The sequence below is a fragment of the Bombina bombina genome, chromosome 4, assembly GCF_027579735.1.
Source record: "Bombina bombina isolate aBomBom1 chromosome 4, aBomBom1.pri, whole genome shotgun sequence".
NCBI classification, from domain to species: domain Eukaryota; kingdom Metazoa; phylum Chordata; class Amphibia; order Anura; family Bombinatoridae; genus Bombina; species Bombina bombina.
Genome location: NC_069502.1, coordinates 429,090,772 through 429,114,905, shown reverse-complemented (window position 1 = coordinate 429,114,905; position 24,134 = coordinate 429,090,772). Strand labels below are relative to the sequence as shown.

Genomic DNA, 24,134 nt, shown 5'->3' with positions numbered 1-24,134 from the left:
GTAAGTGAAACAGGGTCATTACTTGCCTCATATATTTTCATTGAATGGAAATGTTTCCAACACTGAGCCCTGATTATAGCCAAGGTTTATGACTCTTGGTATATATATTGTTTTTGAAATGCTAGGTAAATTTCCACACAACCTCATCAATACCTTGAAAAATAAGCAAGACAAACCTAAAGTGAATAATATGTAATATCTACTTTAAAAAGGCACTAAGAATCCTACCTTTAATTCAGATATGAACCAGGAGTTAAATTTGTCATGCCAAAGTATTAGCGCAAACTAAAATTCTAAATATTTTGTTAGTTGGTTCTATCTGTCCAAGTTAAGGCCCCAATGATGAAAGGATTTTTTAACCCGCAAGAAATGGCCTTTTTTGTCTTGTGGAGAGGTTATGTGTATTCAGAGCATGTTTACGCAACATATACTGTGCGTTCACTAAAAGTAAAAATTAATTTTGTGTTATGTAACTGTTCAAATAATATACATGTAAAGTAAGTTTCACTGTACATTCAGTAGATGTTTAACAATTGAAAATCTTGTCACTGAACGGCTTGCGAGATTGCTATGTAAGAAAAACATAATTTATGCTTACCTGATAAATTCCTTTCTCCTGTAGTGTAGTCAGTCCACGGGTCATCATTACTTCTGGGATATTAACTCCTCCCCAACAGGAAGTGCAAGAGGATCACCCAAGCAGAGCTGCTATATAGCTCCTCCCCTCTACGTCACACCCAGTCATTCGACCGAGAACCAAACGAGAAAGGAGAAACTATAGGGTGCAGTGGTGACTGGAGTATAATTTAAAAATTTAGACCTGCCATAAAAAACAGGGCGGGCCGTGGACTGACTACACTACAGGAGAAAGGAATTTATCAGGTAAGCATAAATTATGTTTTCTCCTGTTAAGTGTAGTCAGTCCACGGGTCATCATTACTTCTGGGATACCAATACCAAAGCTAAAGTACACGGATGACGGGAGGGACAGGCAGGATCTTTATACAGAAGGGACCACTGCCTGAAGAACCTTTCTCCCAAAAACAGCCTCCGAAGAAGCAAAAGTGTCAAATTTGGAAAATTTGGAAAAAGTATGAAGAGAAGACCAAGTTGCAGCCTTGCAAATCTGTTCAACAGATGCCTCATTCTTAAAGGCCCAAGTGGAAGCCACAGCTCTAGTAGAATGAGCTGTAATTCTTTCAGGAGGCTGCTGTCCAGCAGTCTCATAGGCTAAACGTATTATGCTACGAAGCCAAACAGAGAGAGAGGTAGCAGAAGCTTTTTGACCTCTCCTCTGTCCAGAATAAACGACAAACAGGGAAGAAGTTTGGCGAAAATCTTTAGTTGCCTGTAAATAAAATTTCAGGGCACGAACTACATCCAGATTGTGTAGAAGTCGTTCCCTCTTTGAAGAAGGGTTAGGACACAATGATGGGACAACAATCTCCTGATTGATATTCCTATTAGTGACTACCTTAGGTAAGAACCCAGGTTTAGTACGCAGAACTACCTTGTCTGAATGAAAAATCAGATAAGGAGAATCACAATGTAAGGCCGATAACTCAGAGACTCTTCGAGCCGAGGAGATAGCCATTAAAAACAGAACTTTCCAAGATAACAATTTAATATCAATGGAATGAAGGGGTTCAAACGGAACACCCTGTAAAACGTTAAGAACTAAATTTAAGCTCCATGGTGGAGCAACAGTTTTAAACACAGGCTTAATCCTGGCCAAAGCCTGGCAAAAAGCCTGAACGTCTGGAACTTCTGACAGACGTTTGTGTAAAAGAATGGACAGAGCTGAGATCTGTCCCTTTAAGGAACTAGCAGATAAACCCTTTTCTAAACCCTCTTGTAGAAAAGACAATATCCTAGGAATCCTAACCTTACTCCATGAGTAACTCTTGGATTCGCACCAATGTAAGTATTTACGCCATATTTTATGGTAAATCTTTCTGGTAACAGGTTTCCTAGCCTGTATTAAGGTATCAATTACTGACTCCGAAAATCCACGCTTTGATAAAATCAAGCGTTCAATTTCCAAGCAGTCAGCTTCAGAGAAATTAGATTTTGATGTTTGAAAGGACCCTGAATTAGAAGGTCCTGTCTCAGAGGCAGAGACCAAAGTGGACAGGATGACATGTCCACTAGATCTGCATACCAGGTCCTGCGTGGCCACGCAGGCGCTATTAGAATCACCGATGCTCTCTCCTGTTTGATCCTGGCAATCAATCGAGGAAGCATCGGGAAGGGTGGAAAGACATAGGCCATCCCGAAGGTCCAAGGTGCTGTCAAAGCATCTACCAGGACCGCTCCCGGGTCCCTGGACCTGGACCCGTAACAAGGAAGCTTGGCGTTCTGGCGAGACGCCATGAGATCTATCTCTGGTTTGCCCCAAAGTCGAAGTATTTGGGCAAAGACCTCCGGATGAAGTTCCCACTCCCCCGGATGAAAAGTCTGACGACTTAGGAAATCCGCCTCCCAGTTCTCCACTCCAGGAATGTGGATCGCTGACAGGTGGCAAGAGTGAGACTCAGCGAATTATCTTTGATACTTCCATCATCGCTAGGGAGCTTCTTGTCCCTCCTTGATGGTTGATGTAAGCTACAGTCGTGATGTTGTCCGACTGAAACCTGATGAACCCCCGAGTTGTTAACTGAGGCCAAGCCAGAAGGGCATTGAGAACTGCTCTCAATTCCAGAATGTTTATTGGAAGGAGACTCTCCTCCTGAGTCCATGATCCCTGAGCCTTCAGGGAATTCCAGACAGCGCCCCAACCTAGTAGGCTGGCGTCTGTTGTTACAATTGTCCAATCTGGTCTGCTGAATGGCATCCCCCTGGACAGATGTGGCCGAGAAAGCCACCATAGAAGAGAATTTCTGGTCTCTTGATCCAGATTCAGAGTAGGGGACAAATCTGAGTAATCCCCATTCCACTGACTTAGCATGCACAATTGCAGCGGTCTGAGATGTAGGCGTGCAAAGGGTACTATGTCCATTGCCGCTACCATTAAGCCGATTACCTCCATGCATTGAGCCACTGACGGGTGTTGAATGGAATGAAGGACACGGCAAGCATTTTGAAGCTTTGTTAACCTGTCTTCTGTCAGGTAGATCTTCATTTCTACAGAATCTATAAGAGTCCCCAAGAAAGGAACTCTTGTGAGTGGAAAGAGAGAACTTTTCTCTTCGTTCACCTTCCACCCATGCGACCTTAGAAATGCCAGTACTAACTCTGTATGAGACTTGGCAGTTTGAAAGCTTGACACTTGTATCAGAATGTCGTCTAGGTACGGAGCCACCGAAATTCCTCGCGGTCTTAGTACCGCCAGAAGAGCGCCGAGAACCTTTGTGAAGATTCTTGGAGCCGTAGCCAATCCGAATGGAAGAGCTACAAACTGGTAATGCCTGTCTAGGAAGGCAAACCTTAGATACCGGTAATGATCTTTGTGAATCGGTATGTGAAGGTAAGCGTCCTTTAAATCCACTGTGGTCATGTACTGACCCTTTTGGATCATGGGTAAGATTGTCCGAATAGTTTCCATTTTGAACGATGGAACTCTTAGGAATTTGTTTAAGATCTTTAAATCCAAGATTGGTCTGAAGGTTCCTTCTTTCTTGGGAACCACAAACAGATTTGAGTAAAACCCCTGTCCGTGCTCCGACCGCGGAACCGGGTGGATCACTCCCATTAGCAAAAGATCTTGTACACAGCGTAGAAACGCCTCTTTCTTTATTTGGTTTGTTGACAACCTTGAAAGATGAAATCTCCCTTTTGGGGGAGAGATTTTGAAGTCCAGAAGATATCCCTGAGATATGATCTCTAACGCCCAGGGATCCTGGACATCTCTTGCCCAAGATGGGCGAAGAGAGAAAGTCTGCCCCCCACTAGATCCGTTCCCGGATCGGGGGCCCTCAATTCATGCTGTCTTAGGGGCAGCAGCAGGTTTTCTGGCCTGCTTGCCCTTGTTGGTTTCCAGCCTTGTCTGTAGCGAGCAACAGCTCCTTCCTGTTTTGGTGCAGAGGAAGTTGATGCTGCTCCTGCCTTGAAGTTACGAAAGGCACGAAAATTAGACTTTCTAGCCCTTGGTTTGGCTCTGTCTTGAGGCAGGGCATGGCCTTTACCTCCTGTAATGTCAGCGATAATTTCTTTCAAACCGGGCCCGAATAAGGTCTGCCCTTTGAAAGGTATGTTAAGTAATTTAGATTTAGAAGTAACATCAGCTGACCAGGATTTTAGCCACAGTGCTCTACGTGCCTGAATGGCGAATCCGGAATTCTTAGCCGTAAGTTTAGTTAAATGTACTACGGCATCTGAAATAAATGAATTAGCTAGCTTAAGGGTTTTAAGCTTATTTGAAATCTCATCTATAGTTATTGAGTCAAGAGTCTCTTCCAGAGACTCGGACCAAAATGCGGCCGCAGCCGTGACAGACGCAATACATGCAAGGGGTTGCAATATAAAACCTTGTTGAACAAACATTTTCTTAAGGTAACCCTCTAATTTTTTATCCATTGGATCTGAAAAGGCACAGCTATCCTCCACCGGGATAGTGGTACGCTTAGCCAGAGTAGAAACCGCTCCCTCCACCTTAGGGACCATCTGCCATAAGTCCCGTGTGGTGGCGTCTATTGGAAACATTTTTCTAAATACAGGAGGGGGGGAAAAGGGTACACCGGGCCTATACCACTCCTTAGTAATTATCTCTGTAAGCCTCTTAGGTATAGGAAATACGTCAGTACTCGCTGGTACTGCATAGTATCTATCCAGCCTACATAATTTCTCTGGGATTGCAACGGTGTTACAATCATTCAGAGCCGCTAATACCTCCCCTAGCAGTACACGGAGGTTTTCTAGTTTAAACTTAAAATTTGAAATGTCTGAATCCACTCTATTTGGATCAGATCCGTCACCTGCAGATTGAAGCTCTCCGTCCTCATGTTCTGCAAATTGTGACGCAGTATCTGACATGGCCCTATTATTATCAGCGCACTCTGTTCTCACCCCAGAGTGATCTCGCTTACCTCTAAGTTCTGGTAATTTAGACAAAACTTCAGTCATAACATTAGCCATGTCCTGTAGTGTGATTTGTAATGGCCGCCCTGAAGTACTCGGCGTTACAATATCACGCACCTCCCGAGCGGGAGATGCAGGTACTGACACGTGAGGCAAGTTAGTCGGCATAACTTCCCCCTCGTTGTTTGGTGAATGATGTTCAATTTGTACAGATTGACTTTTATTTAAAGTAGCATCAATGCAATTAGTACATAAATTTCTATTGGGCTCCACCTTGGCTTTTGCACATATAGCACAGAGATATTCCTCTGAGTCAAACATGTTTAACAAACTAGCAATTAAACTAGCAAGCTTGGAAATACTTTTCAACTCAATTTACAAGTAATATGAAAAACGCACTGTGCCTTTAAGAAGCACAGAAAAAAACTATGACAGTTGAATAACAATGAACCGGAGAAATTATAAAAACCACATTTTTCCCGGTAAAGGCATAAATTTAGCAAAGGATTGCCCCCATTAGCAATGGATAACTAACCCATAATAGCAGAAAAAAAATGTACAAAATATAAACGTTTTTTATCACAGTCAAAGCACAATCTCACAGGTCTGCTGTGAGTGATTACCTCCCTCAAAATAATTTTTGAAGACCCTAGAGCTCTGTAGAGACGATCCGGATCATGCAGGGAGAGAAACAGACTTGTGACTGAATTTCTGATGCGTAGCAAAAGCGCCAAAATAGGCCCCTCCCCCTCACACACAGCAGTGAGGGAAGTTCAGTAAACTGTCTTAAATTAAAATAAACGACAGCCAAGTGGAAAAACAGTGCCCAAAACAATTTTTCACCCAGTACCTCAGATAATTAAACGATTTAACATGCCAGCAAAACGTTTAAAATCAAATAATATGAAATGTCATTAAACAGCCTGCTGCTAGACGTTCCCACTGCAAGTTAGGCTAAAAGTTATATGCATATAGTATTATCCCAGTGAAGTGCCATTCCCCAGAATACTGAAGTGTAAACATATATACATAACAGCCTGATACCAGTTGCTACTACTGCATTTAAGGCTGAACTTACATTATATCGGTATTGGCAGTATTTTCTCAGTCAATTCCATTCCTCAGAAAATAATATACTGCAACATACCTCTTTGCAGGTGAACCTGCCCGCTGTCCCCTGATCTGAAGTTTACCTCACTCCTCAGAATGGCCGAGAACAGCAAAATGAATCTTAGCTACGCCGGCTAAAATCATACAAAAACTCAGGTAGATTCTTCTTCAAATTCTACCTGAGAAGGAACAACACACTACGGTGCTGTTTTAAAATAACAAACTTTTGATTGAAGATATAAAAACTAAGTATAATCACCACAGTCCTCTCACACATCCTATCTATTAGTTGGGTGCAAGAGAATGACTGGGTGTGACGTAGAGGGGAGGAGCTATATAGCAGCTCTGCTTGGGTGATCCTCTTGCACTTCCTGTTGGGGAGGAGTTAATATCCCAGAAGTAATGATGACCCGTGGACTGACTACACTTAACAGGAGAAAGGTGTTTTATCTTGCGGCTACACTGTAACAAACATTTTATTAATATAAAACACGTCTGTTGCAGTGAATTCTCAATATTAGAAGTAATACACTTTCAGTAAAGCGGCTATACAAATACAATATTTAAAAAAGCTATTCCAAAAAACGTTTGTAAAATGAAAAAGCCACGGGTACTAATATCTAATTCTTCTTCCTAAATAGAAAAGAATGTGCTAAAATTTAAAATCCTGTTTAATTAACGGAAAGACTTTAAATATATATCATAGTATAATACACATACATAACACAGTGTATGCACATGTACAATATACATCCAGCTCCCATAGGTTTTTATTCATGTCCTAGTTTCACTATTGTATTGTACCAAAAGAGTTTGAATTTTGGTTGACACATTTTATTGGTATTCAATACTGTCTAAAGGTTTCATTTACATTATAACTTAAATGCAAGTGGCAATGCTGCTTTTAAAATTCAGCCAGTGTCAGAGAAACATCACCTCCAACAGAGTAGTATAGTAAAATGCAAGACTGCCTTTAAACACTGCTTTCAAACCTTTATAACATCACAGCCAATTTCGATTAAAAGATGAATCCCTTTTTAAAATATCGCTATTATCACAATCCTTTTTCATTGGGACCTCAGTAAGATGTCTACTTTCATTAAACAGCCACTTAAAACCTCCTGCTGTATGATTCAGCAGGAGAAAGGCAGGATTAATCTAATTTTCCCAAAGCCAATGACTGTCATTGCTTGTTGTAGAAATTAGATAAAGGCTTATACCCACTCATATTCAAAACTCGAAACAAGTAGTATATAAAAAATAACTTACTCAAAGTGGAGCAATTATGTTAATTGATATTAGAGATTACACTCAGAATCTCATATTTAAAGGGACAGTCAACACCAGAATTTTTGTTGTTTTAAAAGATAGATAATCCCTTAATTACGAATTCCCCAGTTTTGCATAACCAACACAGTTATAATTATACACGTTTTGCCTCTGTAATTACCTTGTATCTAAGCCTCAGCAGACTGCCCCCTCATTTCAATGCGTTTGACAGACTTGCATTTTAGCCAATCGGAGCTGTCTCCATGGTAAATTCACGTGCAAGAGCTTAATGTTATCTATATGAAACACGTGAACTAATGCCCTCTAGTGGTGAAAAACTATCAAAATGCATTTAGATTAGAGGCGGCCTTCAATTAGCATATGAACCTCCTAGGTTTAGCTTTCAACTAAGAATATCAAGAGAACAAAGCAAAATTGGTGATAAAAGTAAATTGGAAAATTGTTTAAAATTACATGCCCTATTTGAAACATGAGTTTTTTTTTGACTTGACTGTCCCTTTAAGAAGATTTTCAGATATGTTTACAAGATGACCAGCTTTGACTTTTTATTGATGCCGTGCAACTAGATTATCTGTCAAATTATTCCACTAACTATACTGTACACCCACTGCTCCTACCCTCCTGCGGACCAAGATATACAAACCATGACAATAGCACCTATTCTTGCCTACTCTTGCGTTATCATTTTTACTGATTGCTGTGTTGTTTTCTACAAACCTGTAGTAGTGGATAGAAACTTCTAGAATTTGTAGGCTGTCTCCTCTTCTGTTTCTACCCCTCACTTTCTTGCCAATGCCAGTTTGGTTTCTACATATTTAGAGTAATTAAAAATAGTCTGCACTTCCAGTTTAAAGTTGTTGCTTTTTGTACTCATGAATATGGAAAATAGTGAATGCTCTGTAAGATGTCTGTTCTCTGCCACTTTTCCTTGCAGACATAAGCAAGTGTATTCTTTGGGTTAGTTGCTAACATCTCATTGGGAATGGACATACAGTTCCTGCAGTACGTTTATCTGCATAACATAGCTTCTTCTACATTTGTTTTGTGATCACCTCTCTAAGTCTTGTCATTCTTCCAGGTGTGGAAAGATTCTGTCCTGTTTTCAAACATCTGAATTTAGTTTTGTGGATTTTACTAGATCATTCTTTCTTTCATGTAATTGGCAAGAGTCCATGAGCTAGTGACATATGGGATATACAATCCTACCAGGAGGGGCAAAGTTTCCCAAACCTCAAAATGCCTATAAATACACCCCTCACCACACCCACAATTCAGGTTTACAAACTTTGCCTCCTATGGAGGTGGTGAAGTAAGTTTGTGCTAAGATTTCTACGTTGATATGCGCTTCTCAGCATTGTTGAAGCCCGATTCCTCTCAGAGTACAGTGAATGTCAGAGGGACGTGAAGGGAGTATCACTTATTTGAATATGATGATTTCCCTAACGGGGGTCTATTTCATAGGTTCTCTGTTATCGGTCGTAGAGATTCATCTCCTACCTCCCTTTTCAGATCGGCGATATACTCTCAATTTACCATTACCTCTACTAACTGTTTTAGTACTGGTTTGGCTATCTGCTATATGTGGATGGGTGTCTTTTGGTAAGTATGTTTTCATTACTTAAGACACTCTCAGCTATGGTTTGGCACTTTATGCATTTATATAAAGTTCTAAATATATGTATTGTACTTATATTTGCCATGAGTCAGGTTCATGTATTTCCTTCTGCAGACTGTCAGTTTCATATTTGGGGAATATAAACATTTTAAGAAATGTTTTTCTTACCTGGGGTTTAGTCTTTTTTTCAATTGACTTCTTCTTGCAATTGCGGGCATTAGGCCCGCGGGTGCGTCAAATGCTAAACTTTATTGCGTCATTCTTGGCGCGAAAATATTTTTGGCGCAGAAAAATATGTTTATGACGCAACTTTGTCATTTCCGGCGTCATACGCAACGCCGAGACCTTTCACATGGTGGCGTCATTAGTGACGCGAGTGTGTCATTTCCGGTTATTTTTGGAGCCAAAAAAGTTTACGTTAAGTTGTGCATCATACTTGGCGCCAAACTTTTTCATTATTTCAATACCCCTTGTATGTTTGCCTCTTGCTTTTTGTTCTCTATCAGAGGCTTATGCTATTGCATTTTTTCCCATTCCTGAAACTGTCATATAAGGAAATAGATAATTTTGCTTTATATGTTGTTTTTTCTCTTACATTGTGCAAGATGTCCCAATCTGATCCTGCCTCAGAAGTTTCTGCTAGAACATTGCTGCCTGACATCGGTTCTACCAAAGCGAAGTGTATTTGTTGTAAAATTGTAGAAATTATTTCACCGAATGTCATTTGTAATAGTTGTCATGATAAACTTTTACATGCAGATAGTGTTTCCATCAGTAATAGTACATTGCCAGTTGCAGTTCCTTCAACTTCTAATGTACATGATATACCTGTAAATTTTAAAGAATTTGTTTCTGATTCTATTCTGAAGGCTTTGTCTGCATTTCCACCTTCTAATAAACGTAAAAGGTCTTTTAAAACTTCTCATTTAGCTGATGAAATTTCAAATGACCAACAACATAATAATTTATCCTCTTCTGATGAGGATCTATCTGAGACAGAAGATCCTTCCTCAGACATTGACACTGACAAATCTACTTATTTATTTAAAATAGAGTATATGCGTTCTTTATTAAAAGAAGTGGTAATTACTTTTGATATTGAGGTAACCAGTCCTATTGACGTTCAGTCTAATAAACGTTTAAATGCTGTTTTTAAACCTCCTGTGGTTTCTCCAGGGGTTTTTCCTATTCCTGAGGCTATTTCTGATATGATTTCTAGGGAATGGAATAAGCCAGGTACTTCTTTTATTCCTTCTTCAAGGTTTAAAAAATTGTATCCTTTACCAGCAAAATCTATAGAGTTTTGGGGAAAAATCCCCAAAGTTGATAGGGCTATTTCTACTCTTGCTAAACGTACCACTATTCCTATGGAAGATAGTACTTTCTTTAAGGATCCTTTAGATAGGAAGCTTGAATCTTATCTAAGGAAGGCCTATTTATATTCAGGTCATCTTCTCAGACCTGCTATTTCTTTGGCTGATGTTGCGGCTGCATCAACTTTCTGGTTGGAGAATTTAGCGCAACAAGAATTGGATTCTGACATATCTAGCATTATTCGCTTGCTGCAACATGCTAATCATTTTATTTGTAATGCTATTTTTGATATTATCAAAATTGATGTTAGATCCATGTCTTTAGCTGTATTAGCTAGAAGAGCTTTGTGGCTTAAATCTTTGAATGCTGATATGACATCTAAATCTAGATTACTATCTCTTTTTTTCCAAGGTAATAATTTATTTGGTTCTCAGTTGGATTCTATTATTTCAACTATCACTGGGGGAAAAGGAGTTTTTCTGCCTCAGGATAAAAAACCTAAGGGCAAATCTAAGGCTTCTAAACGTTTTTGTTCCTTTCATCGGAATATGGAACAAAAACTCAATCCTCCCCCCAAGGAATCTGCTTCCAATTGGAAGCCTTCCTCAAATTGGAATAAACCCAAGCCATTTAGGAAACCAAAGTCAACCTTTAAGTCCGCATGAAGGTGCGGCCCTCATTCCAGCTCAGCTGGTAGGGGCAGATTGAGGTTTTTCAAGGATTTTTGGATAAAATCTGTCCAAAATCATTGGATTCAGAGCATTGTCTCTCATGGGTATCGAATAGGAGTAAGACCTCCTGTGAGAAGATTTTTTCTCTCACGTATCCCTGTAAATCCAGTAAAAGCTCAGGCTTTTCTGAAGTGTGTTTCAGACCTGGAGTCTTCAGGGGTAATCATGGCAGTTCCTCCTCAGGAACAAGATTTGGGGTTTTATTCAAACCTATTCATTGTACCAAAGAAAGAAAATTTATTCAGACCAGTTCTGGATCTGAAAATTTTGAATCGCTATGTAAGAGTACCAACTTTCAAGATGGTGACTATAAGGACTATTCTGCCTTTTGTTCAGCGAGGACATTATATGTCCACAATAGACTTGCAGGATGCATACCTTCTTATTCCGATTTATCCAGAACACTATCAGTTTCTGAGATTCTCTTTTCTAGACAAACATTACCAATTTGTTGCTCTTCCATTTGGCCTAGCAACAGCTCCAAGAATCTTTTCAAAACTTCTGGGTGCCCTACTATCTGTAATCAGAGAACAGGGTATTGCGGTGTTTCCTTATTTGGACGATATCTTGGTAGTAGCTCAGTCTTTACGTACTGCAGAATCTCACACGAATCAACTAGTGTTGTTTCTTCGGAAACATGGTTGAAGGATCAATTTACCAAAAAGTTTCTTGATTCCTCAGACAAGGGTTACCTTTTTAGGTTTCCAGATAGATTCAGTGTCCATGACTCTGTCTCTAACAGACGAGAGACATTTAAAATTGGTCGCAGCATGCCGGCACCTTCAGTCTCATTCATTCCCTTCAGTGGCTATGTGCATGGAAGTTTTAGGTCTCATGACTGCAGCATCGGACGCGATCCCCTTTCCTCGTTTTCACATGAGACCTCTACAGCTTTGTATGCTGAATCAATGGTGCAGGGATTATACAAATATATCACAATTAATATCCTTGAATCCCAATGTACGACACTCTCTGACATGGTGGATAGATCACCATCGTTTGGTTCAAGGGGCTTCTTTTGTTTGGCCAACCTGGACTGTGATCTCAACAGATGCAAGTCTTTCAGGTTGGGGAGCTGTTTGGGGATCTCTGACAGCACAAGGGGTTTGGAAATCTCAAGAGGCGAGATTACCAATAAATATTTTAGAACTCCGTGCAATTCTCAGGGCTCTTCAGTTCTGGCCTCTGCTAAAGAGAGAACCGTTCATTTGTTTTCAGACAGACAATATCACAACTGTGGCTTATGTCAATCATCAGGGTGGGACTCACAGTCTCCAAGCTATGAAACAAGTATCTCGGATACTTGGTTGGGCGGAATCCAGCTCCTGTCTAATCTCTGCGGTGCATATCCCAGGTGTAGACAATTGGGAGGCGGATTATCTCAGCCGCCAGACTTTACATCCAGGGGAGTGGTCTCTCCATCCAGATGTGTTTTCTCAGATTGTTCAGATGTGGGGTCTTCCAGAGATAGATCTCATGGCCTCTCATCTAAACAAGAAACTTCCCAGATACCTGTCCAGGTCCAGGGATGTTCAGGCGGAAGCAGTGGATGCCCTGACACTTCCTTGATGTTATCATCCTGCTTACATCTTCCCGCCTCTAGTTCTCCTTCCAAGAGTGATCTCCAAAATCATCATGGAACAGTCTTTTGTGTTGCTGGTGGCTCCAGCATGGCCACACAGGTTTTGGTATTGGGATCTGGTTCGGATCTCCAGTTGCCCGCCTTGGCCACTTCCGTTACGGCCGGCCTACTATCTCAAGGTCCGTTTTTCCATCAGGATCTCAAATCATTAAATTTGAAGGTATGGAAATTGAACGCTTAGTTCTAAGTCATAGAGGTTTCTCTGACTCAGTGATTAATACTATGTTACAAGCTCGTAAATCTGTCTCTAGAAAGATTTATTATTGAGTTTGGAAGACTTACATTTCATGGTGTTCTTCTCATAAATTCTCCTGGCATTCTTTTAGAATTCCTAGAATTTTACAGTTTCTTCAGGATGGTTTGGATAAGGGTTTGTCTGCAAGTTCCTTGAATGGACAAATCTCCGCACTTTCTGTTTTATTTCACAGAAAGATTGCTATACTTCCTGATATTCACTGTTTTGTACAGGCTTTAGTTTGTATTAAGCCTGTCATTAAATCAATTTCTCCTCCTTGGAGTCTTAATTTGGTTCTGAAGGCTTTACAGGCTCCTCCATTTGAACCTATGCATTCTTTAGACATTAAACTACTTTCTTTGAAAGTGTTGTTTCTTTTGGCCATCTCTTCTGCTAGAAGAGTTTCTGAGTTATCTGCTCTTTCTTGTGAGTTTCCTTTTCTGATTTTTCATCAGGATAAGGCAGTTTTGCGGACTTCTTTTCAATTTTTACCTAAGGTTGTGAATTCTAACAACATTAGTAGAGAAATTGTTGTCCCTTCCTTATGTCCTAATCCTAAGAATTATTTGGAGAGATCCTTACATTCTTTGGATGTGGTAAGAGCTTTGAAATATTATGTGGAAGCTACTAAAGAGTTCAGGAAGACTTCCAGTCTATTTGTTTTATTTTCTGGTCCTAGGAAAGGTCAGAAGGCTTCTGCTATTTCCTTGGCATCTTGGTTGAAACTTTTGATTCATCAAGCTTATTTGGAGTTGGGTCAGGCCCCGCCTCAGAGAAATACAGCTCATTCTACTAGATCGGTCTCCACTTTGTGGGCTTTTAAGAATGAAGCTTCAGTTGATCAGATTTGCAAAGCGGCAACTTGGTCCTCTTTGCATACATTTACTAAATTCTACCGTTTTGATGTATTTGCTTCTTCGGAAGCAGTTTTTGGTAGAAAAGTTCTTCAGGCAGCTGTTTCAGTTTGATTCTTCTGCTTTTGATTTAAGTTTTTTTCTTTCAAAAATTAAAATATACTTATTTTTTTGGGTTGTGGATTAATTTTTTCAGCGGAATATGGCTGTTTTTATTTTTATTCCCTCCCTCTCTAGTGACTCTTGAGTGGAAGATCCACATCTTGGGTATTGTTATCCCATATGTCACTAGCTCATGGACTCTTGCCAATTACATGAAAGAAAACATAATTTATGTAAGAACTTACCTGATAAACATTTCTTTTATATTGGCAAGAGTCCATGAGGCCCACCCTTTTTATGGTGGTTATGATTTTTTTTATAAAGCACAATTATTTCCAAATTTCCTTTGTTGATGCTTTCTACTCCTTTCTTTATCACCCCACTGCTTGGCTATTCGTTAAACTGAATTGTGGGTGTGGTGAGGGGTGTATTTATAGGCATTTTGAGGTTTGGGAAACTTTGCCCCTCCTGGTAGGATTGTATATCCCATATGTCACTAGCTCATGGACTCTTGCCAATATGAAAGAAATGAATTTATCAGGTAAGTTCTTACATAAATTATGTTTTTTCCTCAGAGTACAGTGCTTGTCAGAGGGATGTATAGGATGTGTACGAGGTATGGTTTGTGATTCTTTTTTCACTTTATAGAATAATTTTCAAAAACCTTCCATAATTGGTCAGATTTTTTTGCACTTAGTTTGAATTTTAGGCGTTGGCCTTTGGGTTTGCATGCCTCGTCGTTAACGCTTGTCAGGTTAGCACACATCCCTTTAGTTGTATTTTATTTACTTTCGAGCTCTTGCTATTTTACGCTTGTCGGGTTAGTGCACATTTGTCCTCGGCTATGAGCATGTTGTGCTTTGGCATGGTAAATCCCTTATAGCTGTTAGTTTATTTCATGCTCATTTTCTTAAATCTGATAAGAGTTATCTAACCATCGGATGTTCCTGCTTTGTTTTGCAGTATAGCTTAGCGCAACATTGTACCTGTGAGTTTATGTTCCCTCCTTGGCCTCTTCCTCTGCAGTCAGACCTTCTTTCTCGGGGTCCGTTTTTCCACCCAGGTCTCAAGTCTTTGAACTTGATGGCATGGAAATTGAGCGGTTAGTCCTTAGACATATGGGTTTCTCTAATTCTGTAACTGAAACTTTAATTCAAGTCCATAAGCCTGTTACTAGGATGATATATCATAAGGTCTGGAAAGCCTTTATTTCATGGTGTATGGATCATGGTTTTTCCTGGCATTCATTTAGAATTACTAGGATTCTTCAGTTTTTACAGGATGGTCTAGACAATTATTTGAAGGGGCAGATTTCTGCTCTTTATGTCTCGTTTTATAGGAAAATTGCTAATCTTCCTGATATTCATAGTTTTGTTTAGGCTTTCGTTCGTATTAAACCTGCAAGGCAGTTTCTCCTCTATGGAATATTAATTTGGTGTTAAGGATTTTGCAGGCTCCTCCTATTGAACCTATGTATAAGGTGAATATTAATCTGCTTTCTTGGAAGGTGTTCATTCTTTGACTATTTCTTCTGCTAGAAAAGTTTCTGAACTATCTGCTCTGTCTTTTGATCCTTATCTAATTTTCCATCAGTTTAATGCAGTTTTACTGACTACTTTTGACTATTTGCCAAAAGTTGTTTCTTTAGACAAAATTAGTAGAGAGATTGTGTCTCTTCTTTGTGTCCTAATCACAAAAATGCTTCAGAGAGATATTTGCATAATTTGGACCTTGTTAGGGTATTTAAATATTACATAGATGCTTCCAAGGACTTTAGACAAACTTTTATTTTTTTTCATTCACTTTTCTGTTTCTAGAAAAGGACAAAGTTTCTGCTGTTTCTTTGGCTTCCTGGTTGAAACTTTTTATTCACAAGGCTTACTTGGAGGCGGATTACTACTTATTCTTCTAGGTCAGTTGCTACTTCCTGGACCTTCAATAATGAGGCTTCAGTTTACCAGATTTGCAAGGCAGCTACTTGGTGGTCTTTGCATACTTTTTTTTTTTTACCTATTTTTTTTTTTATTGGGGTTGTGGATTTAATTTTTCAGTGAACAAATATATTTTTAAAGCTAAAATCTACACCTTAGTTATGTTAAAGTATTACCTTAGATTAAGCTGCAAATAGATTTCTGCCATTTTTCCAGGAATGGTAAAGAAAAGTTATTTTAAAGTTAATTTACAGGATACGACCTGCGGCGGGGATTGCCGGACTGCCCGCCCTCAGCTGTACCACTCAGTTCTCCGATGTTAAGGACTAAGATACGATACCCCAACGCATTTCCCCCGGTGCTCGCTGGGCTTTTTCAAGGGGACGTGAACCACAAACGGATGTTGGGCTGTTGTGAAACTCACAACTTTATACCTGTATGTAAGTTACTAGATACGCCCCTTCTGGGGGCTTGATCCTCATAGGATTGGTTTAAGGAACGGCTTATACACCGCAGCAATGAAAATTAAATTACTAGCTGTTAAAACTATTCTTAGCGATGTTCACATATAATGATTTGCAATTGAATTTACAGAAAGAAAAAATAAAATAACATAACACAGCATTAACATATAAAAAACAGTAAATACTATTCGAATGGCTGATATTTCATCAATAATTCATTCATATAGGCACCCATTCAATATTAAAAAAACATTTCATATTAAAAAATTTGATACTTTTTACATCTTGTCAAATGATCATATTTCACAAACCTATTAACTACTTATATTTTAGCACTTAAAAATATAGCAATAGATGATTCTCAGACAGAAGGAAATGAGTTTTTGACTCTCCCCAAGTGTCAAAACCAGTAACGCCTGCACAGGTGACGCCAAGTACCTCTAATGCGTCAAATTCATTTACTTTGCAAGACATGGCCGCAGTTATGAATAAAACCCTCACAGAGGTTTTCTCTAAACTTTCTGGTTTACAAGGAAAGCGTGACAGCTCTGGGTTAAGAACAAGTGCTGAGCAGTCTGACGCTTTAGTAGCCGTATCTGATATACCCTCACAATGTTCTGAAGTAGGGATAAGGGATTTGTTATCTGAGGGAGAAATTTCTGATTCAGGAAAGACGCTCCCTCAGACAGATTCTGACATGACGGCCTTTAAATTTAAGCTTGAACACCTCGGCTTATTGCTCAGGGAGGTATTAGCGACTCTAGATGATTGTGACCCCATAGTGGTTCCAGAGAATTGTGTAAAATGGACAAATACTTAGAGGTTCCTGTTTACACTGATGTTTTTCCAGTTCCTAAGAGGATTGTGAATATTGTTACTAAGGAGTGGGATAAACCAGGTATTCCGTTTGCTGCCCCTCTTGTTTTTAAGAAAATGTTTCCCATATCTGACACCATGCGGAACTCGTGGCAGACAGTTCCTAAGGTTTAGGGAGCTATTTCTACTCTAAGCATACAACTATACCTATCGACGACAGTTGTGCTTTCTAAGATCCTATGGATATAAAATGAGAGGGTCTCCTGAAGAAAATTTTTGTTCATCAAGGTTTTCTTCTCCAACCTATTGCGTGCATTGTTCCTGTAACTACTGCAGCTGCTTTCTGGTTCAAGGCTCTTCAGATGGAGACTCCATTAGAGGATATTATGGATAGAATTAAGGCCCTTAAGTTGGCTAATTCTTTCATTACAGATGCCGCTTTCCAACTGGCTAAGTTAGCGGCAAAGAATTCAGGTTTTGCCATTTTAGCACGCAGGGCGTTATGGCTTAAGTCCTGGTCTGCTGATGTGTCATCAAAATCTAAACTTTTGAACATCCCTTTCAAAGGAAAGACCCTATTCGGGCCTGAACTGAAAGAGATTATTTCAGACATCACTGGAGGGAAAGGCAATGCTCTCCATCAGGATAAAACAAATAAATTAAGGACCAAACAAAATAATTTTCGTTCCTTTCGGAATTTCAAGGGTGGTCCCGCTTCAGCTTCCCCTGCTGCAAAGCAAGAGGGGAATTTTGCCCAATCCAAGTCAGTCTGGAGGCCTAACCAGGCTTGGAACAAGGGTAAACAGGCCAAGAAGCCTGCAGCTGCCTCTAAGACAGCATGAAGGGGTAACCCCCGATCCGGGACCGGATCTAGTAGGGGGCAAACTCTCTCTCTTCGCACAGGCTTGGGCAAGAGATGTCCACGATTCCTGGGCTTTAGAAATTGTGTCCCAGGGATATCTTCTGGACTTCAAAGACTCTCCCCCAAGGGGGAGGTTTCACACTTCTCAATTGTCTGCAAACCAGACAAAGAGAGAGGCGTTCTTACGCTGTGTAGAAGACCTACATACCATGGGAGTGATTCGCCCAGTTCCAAAAGCGGAACAAGGGCTAGGGTTTTACTCAAACCTGTTTGTGGTTCCCAAAAAAGAGGGAACTTTCAGACCAATCTTGGATCTCAAAATTCTAAACAAGTTCCTCAGAGTACCATCATTCAAGATGGAGACTATTCGGACTATTCTGCCATTGATCCAGGAGGGTCAATATATGACTACCGTGGTCTTAAAGGATGCGTATCTACACATCCCTATACACAGAGATCATCATCAATTCCTCAGATTCGCCTTTCTGGACAGGCATTTTCAGTTTGTGGCCCTTCCCTTCGGGTTGGCCACGGCTCACAGAATTTTCACAAAGGTTCTAGGGTCCCATTTAGCGGTTCTAAGACCGCAGGGCATAGCAGTGGCGCCTTATCTAGACGACATCTTAATTCAGGCGTCGACTTTTCAGCTAGCCAAGTCTCTCACAGACATCGTGTTGGCTTTTCTGAGATCTCACGGGTGGAAGGTGAACATAAAAAAGAGTTATCTCTTCCTTCTCACAAGAGTTCCCTTCCTAGGGACTCTGATAGACTCGGTAGAAATGAAAATATTTCTGGCAGAGGTCAGACAGTCAAAAATCTTAACCACTTTCCGAGCTCTTCATTCCATTCCACGGCCATCTGTGGCTCAGTGTATGGAGGTAATCGGACTCATGGTAGCGGCAATGGACATAGTCCCTTTTGCCCGCCTACACCTCAGACCACTGCAACTATGCATGCTCAAGCAGTGGAATGGGAATTATGCAGATTTATCTCCTCAACTGCATCTGGACCAGGAGACCAGAGACTCTCTTCTCTGGTGGTTGTCTCAGGACCACCTGTCTCAGGGAATGTTTTTCCGCAGGCCAGAGTGGCTCATAGTAACGACAGATGCCAGCCTGCTAGGCTGGGGTGCAGTCTGGAACTCCCTGCAAGCGCAGGGCTTATGGTCTCGGGAAGAAACTCTCCTCCCGATAAACATTCTAGAACTGAGAGCGATATTCAATGCGCTTCAGGCGTAGCCTCAGCTAGCTGCGGCCAAATTCATCAGATTTCAGTCGGACAACATCACGACTGTAGCTTATATCAATCATCAAGGAGGAACACAGAGTTCTCTAGCGATGATGGAGGTAGCCAAAATAATCCGATGGGCGGAGGATCACTCTAGCCCAGTGTTAATTTCGTCGACTAAAACTAGACTAAAATGAGTATAAAACTAAAGAAATTATGATGACTAAAATACGATTAAAACTAAAATGGCATTTTAGTCAAAAGACTATGACTAAAACTAAATCAAAATGACATTTTAGTCAAAAGACTATGACTAAAACTAAATCAAAATTTGCTGACAAAAACATTTTATGCAAGGTGTTATAATCAATCCATATCTAATTACTGCTCTTTTGTCAAATTTATGAAACTTAATTTTATTAATTTTAAGATAAAGACATGTTGTATACCACAACAGTTAAATCTGTATTGCATGTTCAAACCTTAATACCATAAATAAAAACAGGTTAATAAACCTTTACTCCAGGAGTATATAATGAGTTTAGAAGTTCCAGAGCAGTGCTAATATTGTTGCCGAAAAATTTTCAAATCTGTGATCAATTGATTCTTCCTATAGAAATAAGCATAACCTACGAGTATGGGTTTAAATTATGCTGTGTCTGTGCTAGCTGCATAAACTTTTTGTTGTGTTGAGCTACTTTATACTTGTTTTAATTATTAACAGAGAACTGTTAAAGTTTTTATATTGGGTAATATGTGCAATACAGCCAATACAGTTTACAGTTTTGTTTTTTATATTTTAAAGTTGTACTTCTGTTTGTTTATGAAACTTGGTTTTATTTCATTTTAAGTTTAATAAAGATGTTCTATATCACGACGACTAAATCTGTGTCTGTATTGCATATTTAAACCTTAATACCATAAATAATAACAGGTGTTATGTTTACTCTTGGGGTATATAATCAGTTTGCAAATTATAGAGAAATGCTTAAATAATGCATTACACTTTAACTAAACCCCTTAGATTTTAGTCGACTAAAATCTACTGGAGATTCAGTCGACTAAAAGTAGACTAAAACTAAAACAATTTGGATGACTAAAATACGACTAAAACTAAAATGGAATTTTAGTCAAAAGACTAAAACTAAGACTAAATCGAAATTTACCGTCAAAATTAACACTGCTCTAGCCATCTCTCAGCAATCCATATCCCAGGGGTAGAGAACTGGGAGGCAGATTTCCTAAGTCGTCAGACTTTCATCCGGGGGAGTGGGAGCTCCATCCGGAGGTATTTGCCCAGCTGACTCAGCTATGGGGCACACCAGAATTGGATCTGATGGCGTCCCGTCAGAATGCCAAACTTCCTTGTTACAGGTCCAGGTCCCGGGATCCCCAGGCGGTACAGATAGATGCTCTAGCAGTGCCCTGGTCCTTCAATCTGGCCTATGTATTTCCACCGTTTCCTCTCCTCCCACATCTGGTTGCCAGAATCAAGCAGGAGAGAGCTTCAGTGATTCTGATAGCACCTGCGTGGCTACGCAGGACTTGGTATGCAGACCTAGTGGACATGTCATCGGTTCCACCGTGGACTCTGCCAATGAGGCAGGACCTTCTAATCCAAGGTCCATTCACACATCCAAATCTAACTTATCTGCGTCTGACTGCTTGGAGATTGAACGCCTGATTCTATCAAAGCGTGGTTTCTCTGAGTCGGTAATTGATACCCTGATTCAAGCTAGAAAGCCTGTCACCAGGAAGATCTATCATAAGATTTGGAGCAAATATTTTTATTGGTGTGAATCCAAGGGTTACTCATGGAGTAAGATTAGAATTCCTAGAATATTGTCCTTTCTCCAAGAAGGTTTGGAGAAGGGATTATCAGCTAGTTCCTTAAAAGGACAGTTTTCTGCATTGTCTATTCTTTTACACAAGCGTCTGGCAGATGTTCCAGACGTTCAAGCGTTTAGTCAGGCTTTAGACAGAATCAAGCCTGTATTCAAACCTGTTGCTCCTCCATGGAGCTTAAACTTGGTTCTTAAAGTTCTTCAAGGGGTTCCGTTTGAACCTATGCATTCCATAGATATTAAGCTTCTATCTTGGAAAGTTCTGTTTTTAGTAGCTATCTCTTCGGCTCGAAGAGTTTCTGAGTTATCTGCTTTACAGTGTGACTCATCTTATCTTGTTTTCCATGCAGATAAGGTGGTTTTTTCTAATAGGAATATCAATCAGGAAATTGTTGTTCCTTCACTTTGTCCTAATCCTTCTTCAAAGAAGGAACGTCTGTTGCACAAGCTTGATGTGGTTCGTGCTTTAAAATTCTACTTGCAAGCAACCAAAGATTTCCGTCAAACATCTTCATTGTTTGTTGTTTATTCTGGTAAACAGAGAGGTCAAAAGGCTACGGCTACCTCTCTTTCCTTTTGGCTGAAAAGCATCATCCGTTTGGCTTATGAGACTGCTGGACAGCAGCCTCCTTAAAGAATTACTGCTCATTCTACTAGAGCAGTGGCTTCTACATGGGCTTTTAAAAATGAGGCTTCTGTTGAACAGATTTGTAAGGCGGCGACTTTGTCTTCGCTTCATACTTTTTCCAAATTTTACAAATTCAATTCATTTGCTTCTTCGGAGGCTATTTTTGGGGGAGAGGTTCTACAAGCAGTGGTGCCTTCCGTTTAAGGTACCTGTCTTGTCCCTCCCTTCATCCGTGTCCTAAAGCTTTGGTATTGGTATCCCACAAGTATGGATGAATCCGTGGACTCGATACATCTTACAAGAGAAAACAGCTGCTAACAATACCTATTTTGATATTTTTTAGCCGCGCGGCCACTCGAGCACAGTCCCTTCTGAGCAGGGCGCATGCTCCTGCCCCTAGGATGACGTCTACGCAATTGCGTGTCCGTGTTCCACGGGGGGGGGGGGGGTCGCGCAGATTTTTTTTCCCTCCATACTGGTGCATGCGAATCGCACTACACATTGGGTAGGCTGCTCTAGTGTATAAAGCGCACAAAGGACAGTGACTCAGGGCAGGAAGGTGCACCACCGGTACAAGGAACGATAATCACTGGTGCGCCCGGCCTCTCCAGCTCCTTCTGACCCTGTGTTACGCTGTACGTACAGCCCAATCACTCACTGCACAGAGCAAAAACAAGGGAGCTTTAGCGATTCATGTGAATGGGATAACATAGGGTCTGATAAAGCTTATGTACTGTGCACTAATATGTATATATGCATCTCCCACAGCTAATACATTTTATAGGCACCAGGAACTGTGGGTCCCGTTATTACAGTTACACACAGTGAGATAAAGCCGTACATCAGCTCCATCAGACCCTGTGTTATGCTATGCACATGAGTCACTATCCTATCCCCAGCAGCTGACAGTTGCATAGCAAAGTCCCTAGCACTACATAACAAACCTCTGTATTCGCTTGAGCGCACACTGTGGTTGACATTAAAGGAGTGTGACGTTTGCATATTTTTAAATATGAATGCTGATTGGTCATGATGCGGGGTAATTGACCTGTGTAACCCAGCCCTTTTGTCTGGGTGTTCCTAGATAGTCACTCTCCACGATTAGGAAAAAAGAAAATAATGTAAAAAAAAAAAAGTTTCATTATTCTAATAATTATGTTTATTTACCTACTATACTTGGTTAAACTGTGCTAATGGTGTTACATAACTAACATCCTTGAGTGTACTGGTCCTTTAACAAAGTATACTGAGAAAACTAAGCAAATTGAAAATATAAGTAAATTGGAAAGCTGCTTACAATTTCATAATGTATTCAATCATTTTAATTTTGACTTTACTGTCCCTTTAACATAGGACAAAAAGTTAGGTATCTACCAAAACTGCATGAATGAAAAAGAATGCATGCTGCTGACAAATAGTAAATAGTATTTAATGTGTCATTGTTTAGAATTTGGCTATTGTTGGACCCCGTTTCTGATTCTCCATTTATTGCTTGGAACAGATGGGGAGTAGGCGTACTTGTATGCATTAATAACATATACGCACAGACAGACAACATAATATACTTGCTCTAGTTAAACAGTGTATGCTCATTTCATGATTTTATTGCTTGTTGAAATGTTTGGCAATTGTCAAATGGTTTCACACCATTCAGGATATTTTATTATGAAATAAATTATTCTAATTTTTAAAACAGTATATCTTCTTAACTTATTATACATTATTTCCCTTTATAGTGTGAAATCTGATGTGTACACATAAATAACTCTACAGGAGTCAGCACAATGTTAATTATATGGCACACGTGAACTAGTGCTGTCTAACTGTAAAACAAACTGTAAAAATGCACTAAGATAAGAGATGGCCTTCAAGGGCTTAGAAAGCATATGAGCCTACCTAAGTTTAGCTTTCAACAAAGAATACCAAGACAAGTAAATTTTAAAGTTGTTTAAAATTGCTTGCCCTATCTGAATCATGAAAGTTTAATTTTGACTAGACTGTAGACTGTCCCTTTAAAAAAAAAAAAAAAAAAGAGTTCTTTAAATTAAAAAAAAAACTAATTTAAATAAAAAAGAGCACTTTTTTAAAATAAAATTAAAAAAAAAAAAATTGTTTTTTATCCACCCTTCTTTAAATTGATTTTTTTGGATATCTTTAATCAGGAGATTATCGCCCATCTCTTTGTCCTAATCATTAATTTGATGGTCTCTTATTTAGATATTGTAAGAGCAATTATAAGTCTACTTTCAAATTACAAAGGTTTTTAAACAATTCTTTAATCTGTTTGTCCCTTGGTCCATGTAAAGGTCAGAGGGCTACATTAGTTTCTTTAGCTTTTTAGCTTAATTTCCTGATTACCAAGGTTTTCTTGGAGGCAGGAAAATCTTTTCCAAAACGCATTTATTGCACTTTTTCTTGAACTTTCAAGAATGAGGATTATATTGAATAAATTT

The 24,134-nt window shown here is 39.7% G+C and overlaps 1 protein-coding gene across 3 annotated transcripts in view; it reads left to right on the top strand.

Annotated features, from left to right (window-relative positions):
• LPP (LIM domain containing preferred translocation partner in lipoma) overlaps window positions 1–24,134 on the top strand; it is a 725,513-nt gene that overhangs the window by 222,155 nt on the left and 479,224 nt on the right. The window lies entirely within an intron of this gene.